The following is an 18,684-nucleotide window of genomic DNA, read 5'->3' on the forward strand; positions in this document are numbered from 1 at the left end:
ACACTGGGGAGAGGCCTACGAGTGTCCTGAGTGTGGGAAGAGCTTCTCACAGTTCACTCACTTGACCCGACACCAACGGAGACACCACTAAGGGAAGCCCTGTGGGTGTCCCGAGTGTGGGAAGAGCTTCGTGCTCTACTCCAGCTCCATCTCCCATGGGAGGATTGGTGTTGGATGATCCCCAGTGACCCCCGTTGGGCAGAGCCCTGGTGATCCGTGGTCCTGGTGATCCCCATTGGGTGGGGGAAAGTGGTTGGAGAGATTTCTCTCTGTTTTCCTTCTGTTGCTATGATTTGGTTGGTAATAAATTCCCTCGCTGTGCCCAGGCTGTGTCTGATGCCTGTTTTTCTGTTTGGTGTGTTTGCTCGTCCTGTCTTAATCTGATCCTGGAGCTCCTGGTTAAACTTTCTCTTCCCTTGCAGCTGGAGGGGCAGGGTCAGAGTGGCTCTGGTGGGTGCCTGGCATCGGACCAGCATCACCTTGTCTTGGTTTGAAAGACAGGTATTTTTCTAAGGAAAGCTGAGAACCCCTTTTCTGAGATGCAGAATGCAACCACCTCCCTTCTAATTATTTTAGTTTCAAATCAGAGTTGAAGAGGGGTGGAGTGATGGCGGCAGCGGCCCAGGGGTGAGAGGGATGGGGAAGTGACTCCCCCCTCACGGTGTCGGTCGTGGTGCTCGGCAGAGTGTCCGGAGGTAGCAGGGTGAGGTGGGAGAGCAGCAGAGCGATGTCCAATGGCAGGGAGCGTGGATCTCAGCGCTGGGATGGCAGGGGAGATGCCAGATCGCAGCACAGGTCATCCTCCTCTCTCTCCATGGGCGAAGTGAGAGAGCAAGAGTCCCCCCCCAGACCCCTCTCCCACCTTTTCCTTTTCCGGTGTCCCCACGTCCCCCCACCCCCCTGCAAGAGAAAACTATTGCTACTAAGGTGTAGCCACAAATACTTAACAATGGGAAAAATTCCACAGAAAGAAAAGGGAACAATTCAACCCCCAACAGGGGGAAAGAGTGGCCTGAAGATCTTATTCTGAATTTGCTTTTTTTTCTCTTTCTTTGTGTAGTTAATAAAGATTTTTATACCCTCTTACGTTTTAGGCCTGACTTGCTCTTTTGCTCCTGCTTCTGTCTCACAGCAGAAAATGAGTATATTTAAATTGGCAAGTCAAAACTATAACATTAATTGGTGCGTTGGCCAGGAAATTCAAAAATTCAAATTAAACCAAGACATTAGATTATCCTATCTGGATGAAGATAACCAGAACTCCAGGGAAGGAATTTATTGATGGGGAGTAGGACAGGACGGCTACAAAAAAAGTTGATTTGCAGGTTGGGGTTGATGATCTTGAATAATGAAAGTCTATGAATATGCAACACGTTGATGCATTTAAGGAAGTGTTTTCTGAGTTAGTGCCCTTGGCTGAATGCCCAGCACCCAGCCACATTAATCCTTTGCTTTACTGTCTTAGTCTCCTATTTATCTTTTTTTTTTTTTTTTTAATTAAACCTTGTAAAATTTACCAGGAAAGTGAACCTCGTTTTTCACATCACTATGGGCAGGGAGCTGCTGCCTCCTGAAGCTCACCTTTCCTCATTCCTTCCAGGACACCGAGGTGTGGACAGGTGTGTCCCCAAAGGTGTTGGAGGGCAGGGATTTGGGCCTCAATCCCTGTACCTGGGGGCCATTCCCGGATGTTTTGGCAGCTCCCTAAAGGCAGAGTCACCCCAGGTCAACTTTCTCAGGCCCTGGAGCCATCTCCCAGTTTCTGCTGTTCCACAGGGACTCTCACACTGAGATCTGATACACCTAAACTGGGGTCAGGGACCCTCAAACTGTAATCTGGGTTCTTTAAACTGTGTCTGGGATTCTTAAACTGAGATCTGGTACCCCCAAACTGGAATCTGCAGCCCTCCAGCGTGATCTGGGATCCTCACACTGAGGTCTCAGCTCTCCACCCTGGCACCTGGACCTCTCAAACTGGGGTCTGGAATCCTCAAACTGGGTCTGGAACCTCCCCCCGCCTGGAGTTTGGACCCCTGAAAAAACTGGGGGGGACAAGTGGGGGAGGTGAGGTAGGGCTTTATTTGGGGGTACAAAGATTAAAGGGGGATGGGGAGACCTCAGGGTGGAATTTTGGGTCTACCTTAGAGGGGGGAGGTGAGTGGGAGTAGCCCTGGATGGAGATTTGGGATCCTCAGGGTGGGCTTTGTGGAGTCTCAGGGGGGATTTGGGATCCCAGGGTGGGTTCTGGAGGGCCTCAGGGTGGAATTTTGGGTGTCCCAGGGTTGATTTAGGCAGTTCCAAGATAGATTTTGTGCATAGATTAGGTGCAAGATGGATTTTGTGGGTCCGAGCACCAGATTTCACAGACCCCTTAGTGGAAGGCCATTGGGGTTTGAGGATTCCCAGGGTGGATTTTGGAGTTTCACAGTGAGTTTCACCCTCCCTAGGATGGATTTGGGCATCTCAGGTTGGGTTTTGGGGTTCCAGAGTAGGTTTTTAGGGTCCTAGGATGGATTTTTGGGGTCCTAGGCTGGTTTTTCAGGGTCAGGGGGATGGATTTTAGGGTTCCAGCACCCGCAGTGCAAAGTCCAGGGCGGGGCCACTGTGGGTCAGACACCCCATGGACACCACGTCGATGTGGGGCCCCAAAAACTGGGGGAGGGTCTCCAAAACGATGCCCCCGCTGGCCTCCACCGTCACTCCAGGATGTGCAGCCTTGACCTGCACTGCAGCCAAGTGCAGCTCCTGGGGGGGACACCCTGTTAGCAGGGAGCACCCCCTCCCCAAAATTTGGGGGTACGCTGGACATATGGATGCATACTGGATGCTGCATAGTGCAGAATCCCCCCCCAAATCTGCCCAATGTGGGCTCCCCCACAAGAAACCACCAATTCAGGAATCACTCCACCCACTGAGCTCCAAAACTGGGGTGTCCACCCCCAACCCCTCCAAATCAAGTGTTATCCTGATTAAACCAAATAAAAACTCACTAAAAATAGATTCCCACCTAACATCTGCCCAACTGGGGGCACCACCCACCACTGACCTCCAGAACAACCCCAAATTTGGGCTGTCCCCCCACCCAGAACCCCCCAAAATTGTGGCCTCCTCTTCAACGCCTCCAATCCAGGCATTTGCCCACCTACTGACCCCCAAATTACAATCCCCCCACCTAAACTCCCCAAGTCAAGGGTCCCTTCACCCTAAACCTCCCAAATTGGGATTACCCAACCCTCTGACTCCCCCGAAATTGGGATTCCCCCTCATATCATTAGGGATGCCCCACATTTACAGCAGATCCCCATTTTACTGGTGTAGCCTTACCCTATTTTTGCCACTCTCCTCGATTTTGGGGACTCAGCTGGGGATAACAGAGCCAGGATTTATGTGGTTAACCCCCACTTTTTTGGGTTCAACCCATTTCACTGGCCTGTCTCTCTTTTTAAAGGGTCTTGACCCCCATTTTTGGGGTCCAGGCTCACATCTGAAGGGTCCTCCCTTTCTTGGGGGCCCCTGCCAGATTTTGGAAGCTCACCTGGTGGCGGAAGAGGTCAAACCTATGCCTTTACCCACCTTTTTAGGGAGATCTGTGCCCCATTTTTGGGGTTTATCCCCATTTTTAGAATCCAAACTCCCATTTTTGGGGTCCAGCCCACACTTGGGGTCCCACCACTATTGGCCCCCCTCCGATTTTGGGGCTCACCTGGGGGGGCCAGGTTGTCCAGCAGGACGATGTCAGCCCCAGCCCCAGCAGCCGCCGGCACCTCATCCGCACTCGAGCACTCGACCCCCAACCAGCGGGTGAAGCCCCCGGCCCGGCGCAGCCCCAAAATCATCTGGGGAAGAGGGGGGGGTCAGGGAGAACCCCAGAGTGACGCCCCAGTAGGGGGCAGGGTAAAATGGGGGCTCCCCCCAGTTATTCACTTAAAATTGGGTTCCCCCACTGCCCTCCCCCCACACTGATCCCCAAACATTGGGGTCCTCTCTCCCACAGTATCCCAATTCAAGAGTGTCTACTCCCTAAAAGCTGGGGTTCTCTCAACTACAAACACCAAAATTTAGATTTATCCAACACATGATGTCCAGCCAGTTCAGCGGTGACACCCCAATTTCCTTCCGAAGTTGGGAGCCCCACACCCATCCCCCCAATTCATAGATCCTCCCACATCAGTCCAGCTTGTTCCTTACTGACCCGGAGCTTTTCCAAAGCGTTTCCTCTGCAGGTGGCCTCGAGGACAGACTGCAGGACACCGTGTCCTGTAGCCTTCCCAAGGCTTCTCTGTTGCCTACAAAGCACAACTGCAGCACTTGCTCATCTGGAGCTTTTCTGAGACATCTCTCTTGCAAGCAGTGCCAACTCCAAACAGTGACATGGCGCAGACACCACCCAGAGTGCCCAAGCTGGCCTGGGTGAAGGAGGAGGAGGAGGCTGCAGCTCCCTCAGCACAGCAGCCTGAAGAGCTGGAGCAGATCCAGCTGCTGCAGGAGGGTGAGTGGCAGAGCTGGGTCACAGGGCTGGTGCCTGCAGCCAGCTTAGCCCCATCCCAGGGATCCCATCCCAGGGATCCCATCCCATCCCAGGGATCCCATCCCATCCCAACCCATCCCATCCCATCCCATCCCATCCCATCCCATCCCATCCCATCCCATCCCATCCCATCCCATGCCAGGGATTCCATCCCATCCCAGGGATCCCATCCCAGGGATCCCATCCCATCCCAGGGATCCCATCCCATCCCAGGGATCCCATCCCATCCCAGGGATCCCATCCCATCCCAGGGATCCCATCCCAGGGATCCCATCCCATCCCATCCCATCCCAGGGATCCCATCCCATCCCAGGGATCCCATCCCAGCCCAGGGATCCCATCCCAGCCCAGGGATCGCATCCCAGGGATCCCATCCCATCCCAGGGATCCCACCCCATCCCATCCCATCCCATCCCATCCCATCCCATCCCATCCCATCCCATCCCATCCCATCCCATCCCATCCCATCCCAGGGATCCCACCCCATCCCATCCCAGGGATCCCATCCCATCCCAGGGATCCCATCCCATCCCAGGGATCCCATCCCATCCCAGGGATCCCATCCCATCCCAGGAATCCCATCCCATCCCATCCCAGGGATCCCATCCCAGGGATCCCATCCCATCCCAGGGATCCCATCCCAGGGATCCCATCCCATCCCAGGGATCCCATCCCATCCCAGGGATCCCATCCCAGCCCAGGGATCCCATCCCAGGGATCCCATCCCATCCCATCCCAGGGATCCCACCCCATCCCATCCCATCCCATCCCATCCCATCCCATCCCATCCCAGGGATCCCACCCCATCCCAGGGATCCCACCCCATCCCATCCCATCCCATCCCATCCCATCCCATCCCATCCCATCCCATCCCATCCCATCCCATCCCATCCCATCCCATCCCATCCCAGGGATCCCATCCCATCCCATCCCAGGGATCCCATCCCAGGGATCCCATCCCAGGGATCCCATCCCATCCCATCCCAGGGATCCCATCCCAGGGATCCCACCCCATCCCAGGGATCCCACCCCATCCCATCCCATCCCATCCCATCCCATCCCATCCCAGGGATCCCACCCCATCCCATCCCATCCCATCCCATCCCATCCCATCCCAGGGATCCCATCCCAGGGATCCCATCCCATCCCAGGGATCCCATCCCATCCCATCCCACCCCATCCCATCCCATCCCATCCCATCCCATCCCATCCCATCCCATCCCATCCCATCCCATCCCATCCCATCCCATCCCATCCCATCCCATCCCATCCCAGGGATCCCATCCCATCCCAGGGATCCCATCCCATCCCAGGGATCCCATCCCAGGGATCCCATCCCAGGGATCCCATCCCATCCCATCTCATCCCAGGGATCCCATCCCATCCCATCCCAGGGATCCCATCCCAGGGATCCCATCCCATCCCATCCCATCCCAGGGATCCCATCCCAGGGATCCCACCCCATCCCATCTCATCCCAGGGATCCCATCCCTTCCCATCCCAGGGAAGGCATCCCAGGGATGCCTTCCCAGGGATCCCATCCCATCCCATCCCATCCCAGGGATCCCATCCCATCCCATCCCATCCCATCCAACATGCCCATGGATAGGACAGAAGAGGGGCTGGGCCTGAATGCCCAGGCAGCCACACCCCATCCCTGGAGCATCCCAGAGCAGTCCCTGCCTGGGAATGCAGGGTTGGGCTGTGTTCTCCAGCCTCTCTCTCTTTTGGCATCCTGGCTGGTGTGCATGTCTTCCTGAGGAGGTACAAGCCTTCTGGGTGCTGCTGTTCCTGTGCACACTCTGGTGATTTTTCTCTGGTGTCCAAAGCCACGTTGACAGCAGCAGCTCCACAGGCCAGCTCCAGGAGACATCGTTCTTGCCATGGTGGCAGCAGCTCTGTGGGTCCCGAGCTCAGTGTCAGGGGAGTCTTGGCCACACAGTGGCCTGGACAGCTCTGGGGACCCGGGCTGATCGCCAGCGCTGCCACTTCCCACTGCTCCTCGCCTGCAGCGGCAAGTGGCCATGCTCCAGCAGGGCCTCCTTGTCCCTCCTTGTCCCTGGTCAAAGCAGCCTGGCCACCTCGGGGCTGTCCCCACCGTCCTGCTGAGGCCAGGCCTCGAGGCCTTCTGCCACAGGCACCAGAGACGCGTCGGGGAAGCGCCAGAGCAGCCGGCTGGCAGCAAGAAGGGGGCTGTCTGGGGGCTACTTATGGCCTCTGCCACCCAGTTCCTCAGGGCTTCCCACCAACCCATCCACACAAGTCCTCCTGGCCCATCACTGCCTCCCGCCACCCAGCGCCACACGCATCCCCCTCACGCCTTCCCACTGCCTTCTCCGAGCAGGCCTTGGCAGCACCGCAGCCCTTCATGGCCTCCCACTGTCCCGTGCCCTCCACGCCTCCCCCAGGCCTGCCTGGCTGCTGAAGGAGCTCCAGAGGAGCCGCATCAAGAGGCACCTCAGAGCCCTCAGCAATCCAGCCAGCAACACACGGGCAGGACACAGATGGCGCTTCCAGGCTGGCAGAGGGGTGCTGGCCATCTCCAGGGACCGGTCTCTCAGGGATCCCCGCCGCAGCTCCGGCCTCTGCCCGCCCGCTCTGTCAGAAGCCTTAAGGCTTCCACAGAACCACCAAAGGCCAAGGGCCTTTTGGCCACTTTCCCTTCAACACCGCACGCTTGGCCAACTTGCCGAGCACAAGCACCCTTTGTGCCCTCTTCCCCATTGGCCTGAAGACTCTGGGCACCAAAAGACAGCTCCTGGACCTCTGTGTATGACAACAGGAATTTACTAATCCTACAATGGGGTGAAACAAAGTGCTTGCAGAGCAGAGATGTTCCCTGCAGGCTCAGGTGGCCCCAGCAGACGCAGCCTCCCGGATCAGTTCTCCACACTGCTCACGCAGGACAACCAGCCCCTGCGACACAGGGAAGGCCGTGACTTCCAGAGCCGGTGTAATCGATCTCTCATTTGCTGGAGTCGGGAGGAGGGAATGCTCTGTACAACTCTGTTGATGTACAGAGTCTGAAGAGCCAGGCACGAGATGGCAGGGCTGGTGTCATCCGTCATGTCCTGAAGGGCTGGAAGAGACAGGAACAGAGCCACAGTCAGAGCCTGCATCTGCAGGGACCTGGGGAGACCCTCCTGCCCCATCCATCCCACACGGCAGCTCTGCCACGGCCTGGAGGAAGCAGGAAACAGCAAGGATCAGCTGGAAGGTGCTGGCCACGAATCTCCCTCCCGCAGGCCCCTGGAAGGTCTCTGTGCTCTGCCCACGCCGCCCCTCGTGCGCGCAGGGAGCAGAGCCCTCCCAGCCGGGGCAGGGAACGCAGCTGCCAGCGCCAGCCCCCGCTGACAGCCCGCTGGCCTCACTCACCCCTGCACATGAGCTGCAACTCTCGCTGCTGCTCTCTCAGGAACCTCCCGGCCATCCCTGCCAACACAGAGCCTGTCACGGCCCCAGCCGCACAGCTGCCCCGCAGCGGCGCTGCCAGCCCTGCGGCCACAGCAGCGCCTTCCCCTGCAGGGCTCAGGCCCGGCCCTCGCCGCATCCTGACGCCCAAGGACACGGCTGCGAGAGGGCGGCAGCGGCGCCGAGGGCAGGCGGGGCTCCAGAGCCCCGGCCCGGATGGCGCTGCCGGGGCAGCAGGCGGGGCTGGGGCCGAGCTGCGGCGGGGCGGGGAGGGAGCCGGGCTTGTGGCTCACCAAGAAACCTGACGGCCGCCTCTCGCAGGGGCTCCTGTGGGCTCCGCAGGTACGGCAGCGCCTGGCGCAGCAGCTCGGCCGCTCGGCTCCTGTCCTGTGCCAGCTGGAGAGAGCGGCAGGGCACGGAGGGAAGGGTTGGCGCGGGCTCTGTCCCTTGGCCCCGGCCTGCCCTGCTCGCACAGCACTGAGAGGGGCAGAGGACACGACAAGCCGCGGTGCTGGCCCGCAGCAGAGCCCGGCTGGCTCGGGGCTCCATCAGCTCCTGGCCTGGGGCCAGAGGAGCCTGGAGAAGAGCCCGCGTGGGCAGCCCAGGGAAGGGAGCAGTGTGTGGGCCGCAGGCCAGTGCCCCTGGGTGCAGCACCGGGCAGGGGCCACAGCTGCCAGCCCCACAGACTGGGCACCGTGGGCAGGCGGCTTCTCCAGGCGGGGGCTGGGGTTTGCAGGCTGTCCTTACCAAGCACTCGCCAAACCTCCACATCTGATCTGCCCTCAGCAGGTGCTCAAGGTCCCTCCTCTTCAGGAAGGTTAGCGCAGAAAGCAGTGTTTCACAAGAGGCCTGCAGAGCAGCAGAGACCCAGAGATGGCACCGCAGCCCAGGGCACAGGACCTGCCTCCCTGCGCCAAGGCCAGGAGGAGGCTGGAGCCCATGAGGTGCCCGGGTGCAGGGAGACAGCTGAGCCCCCTGCCAGGAGGACAGCAGCGCCCAGGAGTCCTCACCTCTGCCACACGCATGTTCTCATCGTGGCAGTTGAAGAAGAGTGGCAGCAGGCTCTTGCTCACAAGCATCTTGAGGGGCTTTTTACCCTTGGCCGCTACCAACCTCATCACCTCTTGGAAGAGGCGAATGGAGAGCAGCTGCACATGGCGGTTGTCCTGTTGGAAAGGAAGCAAAAGCCCTCCTCATCAGCTGCTCCAGACCCCTCTGTGCACAGGCCCAAAAATCCACGGGGCCCCACACTTGGGGGCAGCACCCAGTGGCCGTGGCTGGGGGCACAGAGCCTTACGTTGTCCAGCAGTGGCCAGAGCACGCCAGCCAGCCGCAGGGCGATGGGGCTGGGTATTGCGAGGTGTCTGTGCGAGAGCAGAAAGCTGAGCACCGCGACGGTCATCTCAACGATGTCTTCATCTGCATCCCGCAACAGGTCCACAAGGCTTTCTGTCAGGCTGTACATTCTAATGTTCTGCACGGAAGACAAGGCAGGGCAAGCCCACGCTGCTGCTGCTGCTGCCGTGGAGCCCAGGGGCCGAAGGCCTGTCCTGAAGCACTCAGGCAGCTGAACAGCAACGCAGGAGAGCTGGGAGCAGCTGCCACAGCTCCCAAAGCCCAGCCAAGCCCAAGGGGCTGCTTTCCCCAGCCCCACGCTGCCAGCACAGCTTCAGCCGCTGCTGTCTTCTCACCATCGAGGGGTCCTTGCTGAGCTGCACGAGGCCTCTGAGCACCAGGCGACGCATCTCCCTGGACGTGCTCTGCAGGCGCCTTGCCATGATCTCCAGGAGGCTGTCACCCCATTCTTTGATGTCCAGGAGGTCCAGGACCTGAAAGGCACAAAGCAGTGACCGGGGTGCCCAGCTGGCAGGAGCTCAGAACTGCACAGGCCTGAGCCAAGGCAGCAGCACAGGGCACGGGCACCGTCCCAGGCAGCTGCGGCTGTGAGAGGGCAGAGAGGTGGGAGGCAGCTCAGCTGTGCTGCCCATGGGGCTCACCTCCACAAGGAACGCCATGGCGGGCAGCTGCCAGTCTGAAATGTCTTGGCTGAGGAGCTCCAAGAGGCAGGAGATGAAGCTGCAACACCAGATCATGGAGACACAGCGCATCTCTCTGGTGGGGGGGAAAAGGCATCATTGCCCCTGAGCCGGGTGGGCAAAGCTCTCCCAGGAGTGACCCACGGAGCTCTGGTCTTTTCCCAAGCCCCCCGTGGGCGCTTTGGGAAGCGGCTGTTCCCGGGCACCCTCCTCTGCCAGCCTTTTCCAGTCTGCTCGTCTGTCTCTTTGTGACAAAGCCCTCTCACCCATGCCCATGGGAACTGTGTGGGGCACCCTGGGCACAAGTGCCGGGGGCAGCAGGGAGAAGGGGGTCTCACCTGGCCAGGAGTCCCACTGCATAGTGGTGGGTGTCAGTACAGAGCAGCGTGTCCCAGCCAGCCTTGCCTTCCATGGCTACCACAACACGCTCACACTGCACTCGGCAGAGCAGGACCTTCAGGGTCTGCACTGCAAACCTGTGTGCAGAGCAAAGCCCAGGTCATGCTGGCAGCCCTGGCTCCTGCCTTGGAAGGGATAGGGAGACTGGGAGGACTGGGATGGAGCACCTTTGGGGGTTGGTGGCAAGGCCCAGTTGCTCCTGGCACCCCTTCCAGAAGGTATCAACCTCCTCTGGCGTATCCAGTGCGCTGATGTAAACTTGGAAGAGCAGACACAGAAAGAGACGGGGAAAATACTCCAACACTATAGGTGGGCACCAGGTCAGGTTGAAGACCCTCCACAGTGTCACGGTTGCCTGCAAAAAATGAACCACCCAGAGACAACACTCAGTGCCAAGACATCCGTGTGGCAGGGCCCGAGCATGCCAGGGAGAGGCCGGGGGAGACACCGTGCGGGGTCACCCAGCCTGGTGCCCCTGAACCTTGCCCCCAAGGCAGGTTTCAGCCCAGTGCCTGAGGCAGAGAGATGCAGCTGGGGGGAGGACAGAGAGCTAGCTGCTGGAGAGGTGGCCTAGTGGCAAGCCAAGGTCAGTTGCAGGAACTCACAGCCAGGGCAAAGACTCCTGTGCTGTCCCCATCGGAGGTGTACACACTGTCCACTGGCCAGGCGTTCAGCACATTGAGGAGTATCTGCAGCGCCGGCTCCGCAGTCCCAGTGGAGGACATGATCACTCCCCACATGGCCGTAGCAGCTCTGTGGGGTCAGAGCTCTGTGTCAGGGGGGTCTCGACCACAGCACTGTGGCCTGGGCTGCTGCAGGGGCCCGCGCTGGCCGTCAGCCCTGCCTCTGCCCACCGGCCCTCGCTGGCAGCACCCAGCCAGCCCACGGGGGTGCAGGCATCTTGAGGGGCAGGGAGGGAGCGTGGCAGCACGCTCAGGGGCTGACATGGCAGCACTGGCAAACGGAGGAGCCAGAGGCTCCTGGAACTGTCCCCCTGTGTGGCAGTCACCAGGGACAGGCTCTACAGGGTAACGGGCCGGGGAACCCTAAACCCTCAAGGCAGGTGGGGCTGCCGTACCTGTCACCCGATGGGGCCCAGCGCAAGAGAGTCATCAGCACATCGCAGGGGTATTCCCTGGTCAGCTCCAGAAGGGCCTTGTCCAGCCTGTGCCGAGCAGACTCATTGGCTGTGAGCCACTTGTGGATGTACCTCACCATGGCTGGCACCTGCAGAAGGCCCGGGGAGACTTGGATACCTGCCCGAGCAGCAGGTTCCCCAGCTTCCCTTGAGAAGTGCTGCCCTTCCTACCCTATTGGTCTGGGCCTCAAAGACTGAAGGAACCCAGCAGAGCTGGCTTGAGGTGCCACACAATTCCTGGGGTGATCAAGCCCTGGCCACAGGCTGCTTACTTGCTTTGGATTGGAGACACCCTTCTCCACAAGCAAATCCAGCATGGCTGCCCCGGTCTCAGCAGTGAAGAGGTGAAAGTTTGCCCAGAGCCCAGTGCACACACCGGTGGTCTCTTCCCGCCAAATGCACATGATGAATTCATAGATCATCTGCAGGAGAAGGGCAGGAAGAGAGGGAGAATCCATGGAGTGCTCCAAGCACGGTGCTGGGCTGAGCAGTGACAGCAGGCCCAGCCCAGGTGGGGATGGCTGCAGTACCTGCGCTGTTCTGCGGAAGCGGCCACGGGCAGGGTCCTGCTCTTGTGTCGGGTCCATGGCGGCACCTGGCAAAGAGCGAGCGCAGCCAGGGCTGAGGGGCTGTGGGAGAGGCCGGAGAACACAGGCCAGCCCTGCATTCCCAGGTAGGGACAGCCCTGGGATGCTCCAGGGATGGGGTGTGGCTGACAGGGGGTTCAGCCCCAGCTCCTCTTCTGTCCTATCCATGGGCATGTTGGATGGGATGGAATGGGATGGGATGGGATGGGATGGGATGGGATGGGATGGGATGGGATGGGATGGGATGGGATGGGATGGGGCTAAGCTGGCTGCAGGCACCAGCCCTGTGACCCAGCTCTGCTACTCACCCTCCTGCAGCAACTGGATCTGCTCCAGCTCTTCAGGCTGCTGTGCTGAGGGAGCTGCAGCCTCCTCCTCCTCCTTCACCCAGGCCAGCTTGGGCACTCTGGGTGGCGTCTGCTCCATGTCACTGTATGGAGTTGGGACTGCTTGCAGGAGAGATGCCTCGGAAAAGCTCCAGATGAGCAAGTGCTGCAGTTGTGCCTTGTAGGCACCTGCAACAGAGAAGCCTTGGGAAGGCTACAGGACACGGTGTCCTGCAGTCTGTCCTCGAGGCCACCTGCAGAGGAAACGCTTTGGAAAAGCTCCGGGTCAGTAAGGAACAAGCTGGCTGTGTGGGGGCTCCTCACAGCACCGCTCTCTCCGTCCTGTCCCGACGAGTGCACCGAGCACTGTGGTGTGGCCGTGTCACCGCCAGCACCTATGTCACAATGTGTCACAAAGGGTCACCCTTGTACGCTCTGTCCCTTTCCTATTGCACGGTGACCACGGTGCACTGTGTCACAAAGAGCCCTAGGACACACCTCCACGTGCCCTGGGGGCACCCAAACCCCCCCCCCCCCAAAGTGGCCCAGCTTGCAAGGAAGACGTTCCCTCAAGGTTCGAACACAGCCCAACAGGAATTTTAGGAATGGCTCAAACAACAAGCAGATGCTCCTCTGCTCTGCCTGCTCAGGGCAGCAGAAGGAGCCCCCACGGTTGCCGATGCAGCTGCAGCAGGAAGGGCATCGGGGCCTTCCACAGCAGCTGCCGGGGCCTCTTTGGGACAAGACCCGGTGCTGGGTGGCTGTCACACACACGGGAGTGTGACACAGACACGGGACGTATGGCCCAGGGCACGAATGCTGCTCTGAGTCCTGGGAACAGTGAAATCAGCAGGTGTGGCAGAGTCCCTGCCAAAGGAGACCTGCCGCCCCCAAGGCCTGCCAATGCTGGTGCCTGCTCCTGCCACAGAGACCTGTGTCCCCTGGGGACTTCTCTGCCAGAGGACAGCCATAGCCCACGTGCGTTGGTGTGTGTGCTCCTTTCTGCAGGCGGCTGTTGGCAGGAGCACCTGGTGGCAACACTTGGTCTCTGTCAGAAGCTGTTACTCCTTCCTGGAATGATTTTAGCTTGGAAGGGATTATGTGCAGTGTCCACGCATCTCCCCAGCCCATCACTGCCTCACACACGAGGTGACCACCAAGCCACTCTCCGGCCATCTGACCCGCAGCTGAGCCCTTCCCAGAGTGCCCGCACCCGCAGGGAGCGCAGGGCTGGATTTGGCCGCCAGAGAGTTGGTGACCCTCGTGAGATCCTCGGTGCATTTAGTTCCTACAGGAGTGTGGGCACCACTGGGAAATGATCTGCATGCCTTGTTAATTGGATGTTCTTCCACTGCTAAGTTGGGGCAGGATCTCTCCTGGTCCTCCTGTCAACTCCCGGGCCTCTCCTCAGCCAATCAGAGAAGGCACCAAAATAATTGAGCCAATCAGAGCGCGCGGCGCTGATGACTCCTCAGGCAGTCCCAGAGCGCCCAGAGCTCCTCACCCGGACTCCACCCGCGCCCCGCCCCCAGCGCCCCCCGCCAGGAGAATTTGGGGTGGGGAGTATCACGTTTTATCTTTTATTCTTCCAGAGTCAGGATTAAATGCTCGAGAGACGGAATTTCATGTTTGGACTCAGATATTTATTAATTCTTATCTATATTACAGTGAGTTCTACAGCACTTCTAGCTAACAGGCTAAAAATGGAGACGTATCTCGCTCTCTCTCTACAAGGCCTTTTAAGGGCCAATCTGTCCAATTAAGAACAGACAGATAAATTCTTTTTACTATTAACCCAACAACCAATCGCCCATGACCTGTAATGTGGAATATTCTATCCAATTACAAAAGTACCACCTAGACCCGTGAAGAAGGTGAAAAAGAAAGAAAACTCCACCCTAAAACATCCATCTTGTTTTATATACATTACTATATTCTAAAACCCCAAGCTCTAAATTGTCCACCATGGGACATTACACACTTCTATTCAAACTACACACCAGTGATCCCCGTTCTATCACTCAATTCTGGAAAGCTTCTTCACGGCCTCAGGTCAAAAGCAGTGTTTTCCTGGAGGTCAGTGCCTGTCAGCACAGAAAGCCCAAACCCCTCAGTTTCCAGGTTTCCAACGGGGGGGAGGTGTCAGACCCTGCCCGGCGCTGGCCATGGGGCGTGTGGGGCAGCTGGGGCCCTACTGGTGCCACTGGGAGCCCCCCGGGCTGGGGGCGCGGAGCTCTCGGGTGAGCGGGAGGGACGGGAAGTGGTGGGATGGTGGCTCTTCCAGTCCGTCCCAGTCTCTCCCAGTCCATCCCAGTCTCTCCTAGTGCCTCCCCAGGCCCTGCCAGTATCCTCATAGTCCCTCCCAGTGTCACCAGAGTCCCTCCAAATTCCTCTCAGTCTACAGTCATTCCATTCCAAGTCCATTCCCTGTCCTTTCCAAATCCTTTTTCAGTCCAATTCCAGACCACCACCCTATCACCCATTGCCCCAATCCGCTCCGCTCTCTCTCCATGTTTCCCCATTCTCTCCAGTTTCAATCCCAGTCCCTCTCAGTGCCACACCAGCCCTCCCCCATCTCTCCCAGTTCCCCCAGCTGATCCCAGTGTGTCCTCACTCTCTCCCAGTGTCCCCCCGTGTATCCATATCACCATGGCCCTCGAGCTCCCAGCACAGCCACGGCTGCCTGCTCTGCTCCGTGATGGATTTCTATTCTGCCGACATCCAGCTGAGCTGATCCAGGGCCAGCAGGAGCTCTTGGGGCACATGGTGGCCACCGACCTGGTCCCCAACGGGGACTGGATTTCTAACAGCTCCTGGTGCTGCTGGAAACACCCCCCGGCACGGGGTCAGCTCCAGCTCCAGGTGGAGCACGTCAGCCTGGAGCACCCCCTGAGCCGGCACTGGGGCACGGCCCGGACCCCACAGTGTAGGGGGAGTGAGGAAGGTATTGGGGGGGCTGGTAGGGGAATTGAGGTGTGCTGGGAGTAACTGGGAGAGAGTTTCAGATAGCCTGGTTTAACCTGGGAGTAAGGCTGGGGGTTTTAGAATGGCTGAGAAGGAGTCTGAAGGATGTTGGGGAGGGTGGGATGGGGTTCCGGGGGTCCTGGTGGGCACTGGGAAGGAGTCTGGGGATGCTGGGTGTAACTAGGAGGGATTTGAGTGAGCCTGAAGGGGATGGAAGAAGATCAGGGATGGAAAAGCAGGGGTTGGAATGAGGTTGGTCGTGCTGGAAAGTGACTGGGAGGAGATTTTAAGGGGTCCTGCATGGGCTGAGGCAATTGGGAGGGTGCTTAGAGGGGTTTCGGGTATCTGTGACATTTTTGGGGGATTCTGACCCTTGTGAACCCCCAGAGATGTTGCCAGACACCATCGACACCAAGGTGCTGATGGGGATTGGGGGCTCTGTGCTGGGCTTCATCTTCCCTGCACTGGAGTTCGGCTTTTACCTGTGCAAGAACGTGAGAACGGGTCCTAACGAGTCGTGTGCCCCCTCCTCCAGAGCCTGTGTGCTCCCCCTGGGGACCCCCGGCTCAGTGTTACCCCCTCTTCTCTGCCCACAAAGCTCCTGTCCCAGCAGCCGCTGCAGACCCTGCCCAGGTGGGGAACACTGGGTGCTGCGGGTCTGCCCGGCAACCGGTGAGTCATCACAGCTGCTCTCTCTGATTGGCTGAATCTTCTCCATCGCATTCTCTGATTGGCTGAGGACAGGCCCGGGAGTTGAGAGAAGGAACAGGAAAGATCCCGCCCCGAGCACCGGCACGGGAACAACAGACCCAGCCTGGGCACAGCGAGGGAATTTATTACCAACCAAATCACAGCAGCACAAGGAAAAGAGAGAGAAATCTCTTCAACTCCTTCCCCCCACGCAACAGGGATCACCGGGACCAAGGATCACCAGGGCTCTGCCCAATGGGAGTCGCTGGGGATCATCCAACACCGATCCTCCCATGGGAGATGGAGCTGGAGCAGAGCCCAGACCCACACTCGCGGCACTCACAGGGCTTCCCTTAGTGGTGACTCCGTTGGTGTTGGGTCAGGTGAGAGCTCCTGGAGAAGCTCTTCCCACACTCAGGACACTCATAGGGCCTCTCCCCAGTGTGGATGCGCCGGTGGGCAGTGAGATGGGAGTTTTGCTTGAATCCCTTCTCGCAGTCGGGGCAGCGGAAGGGCCTCTCCTCTCTGTGAATCCGCTCATGTCTGAGGAGATGGGAGCTGGTCTGAAACTTCCTCCCGCACTTGGGATACTCGTAGGGCCTCTCCCCAGTGTGGATGCGCTGGTGTCTTCTCAGGTCAGAGCTCCACCCAAAGCTCTCCTGACATTCCAAGCAGGTGTAGGGCCGTTCCCCTGTGTGGATCACCTGGTGCTGCATCAGATAAGAAATAGTGCTGAAGCTCTTCCTGCATTCCCCACACTCATAGGGCTTTTCCCCAGTGTGGATCCTCTGGTGTAGGATCAGCTGGGACCTGTAGCTGAAACCCTTCCCACATTGTGAGCATTTGTGGGGCTTCTCCCCTCCAGGAGGCTTCTCCACCAGCTCTGAGCTCCATCTGGATCTCCAGCAGCCTTCCCGGCTCAGGGAGGGTCTCTTTTCCTCGCAGCTCCCTGGGCTGGGTTTGCAGCCCCGCTTCCTGTGGGATCCCTGGGACTTTTCCTCCTCCTCCATCCATCCACTCCTTGGGAATGACAAATCCTGGTTTGGAGGGAAACACAAGAGAGCACCTTGGGCTGAGGGTTCCTCCTTCCAAAGTGCAACTCAGGAAGTCATTGGGCATCTTGTGTCTATAAGAACCCCCAAAACACAATGATTCAGCACAAAAATTATTGAAACATCAAGACAGATCAAAAACTCCCCAAAAAGCAAGTTTCAGCCCAAATCCCTTCCAAAATATAAAGATTCAGCCCCTGCAAAAAATCAAAGCACCAACATTTAATCCAATAAAGCTCACAAACACCAAGATTCACCCCTGTGAAAATCATGCATGGTCCTCTTCTGTCACCTGCTGCATGTGGGGAGACAACGCTCCTGGGGCTGGGGGAGGCTGCAGATAAAGGAAGAGGTGGAACCTTGTGGTGTTTACTGATTCTGCTTCTCCTCCTCCTGTGTCCCTACTCCTTCTCACACTCCTCTTCCTCCTACTATTCGTCCTCCTCCCGCACAATGCCACCTTCTCCTTCCACGTACAGTATTTGACCACTTGGTTCTTCAACCCTGCTTCTCCTTCCCTTCTCCTGCTGCCCCCAGGCCCAGCACCCACTGCCGGCTCCCTCTTCCCCCCAAACCCACAGCATCCCAGCGCAGGGGCAGCGATGGAGCTGGGGCAGCTCGGGCTGGGGCAGCGCTGGGCTCTCGGCCGCTCCCGCCCGCACTCGCTCCCCACTGCAGCCGCTGCCGCCACCACAGCGCGGGGGGGCCCGGCCTTGGCGCTCCCCGCTCCCACCTCCCCAAATTCCCCTGCCGGGGGGCGCTGGGGCCAGGAGACAGACGAGTGACAGATCAGGGGGGCTGGGAAGAGTCGGCAGCCAGAGAGCACTGAAAATCTCAGCAGTGACTCCAGTGGGATCTTCGGGGACTAAACATGGCAGGGCACCCATGGAGGGTAGAAAGGGAAAGCCGGGAAGGGATCCCAGCAAAAGGGATGATGATCCCAAAATATCTCTGAAGGGTCCCTTGGGAGCATGTTGAGAGAGTTTGGACATTCTCACAGAGGTAATCGAGGACATGGAAACCCAGGGAGGCAATAAGGGAAGTCCAGAAGGGATTTAGACAACTGTGGATGGATGGTGTTGGTGTGCTGGGAAGGGATTGGATGAAGAAGGGGAGTGTGCAGGAATATGGTTCAGGAGAGAAGAAACAGGAGCAATGTATGAGGGAAGAAATAATGAACGATGGTAAAGAGGAGGAAGAGAAAAATTCTGAGGATGGGGATGTTTTTCAGCAGCCTCTTATCCTCAGAAGTTGCCAGCTGATGCAGATCCTTTGTATCCCCGGTTGCCAGGACAGGCACACAAGGAGGTCAGGATTGCAGGGGGTTTCTCTGTGCTGGGCAGCGGCAGGAGCGGGCGCAGAGGGGCGGCACCGGGAGCACGGGCTGGGGGCCTGTGGGGAGCTGCGGGGCCGGGCCGGGGCTGTGGGGCAGCCGGGGCTCAGCGCCGGGCGCTGCCTGAGCCCAGCACCCCCCGGCAATTGCAGGCCCGGCAGTGGCCCCCGGCCCCCAGGAGGCTGCGGGACGCCCCGGCCGCTGCCCGGCCCCGTGGAGC

This window comes from Sturnus vulgaris, unplaced genomic scaffold, assembly GCF_052056855.1.
Source record: "Sturnus vulgaris isolate bStuVul1 unplaced genomic scaffold, bStuVul1.hap1 Scaffold_157, whole genome shotgun sequence".
In the NCBI taxonomy this organism is placed as follows: domain Eukaryota; kingdom Metazoa; phylum Chordata; class Aves; order Passeriformes; family Sturnidae; genus Sturnus; species Sturnus vulgaris.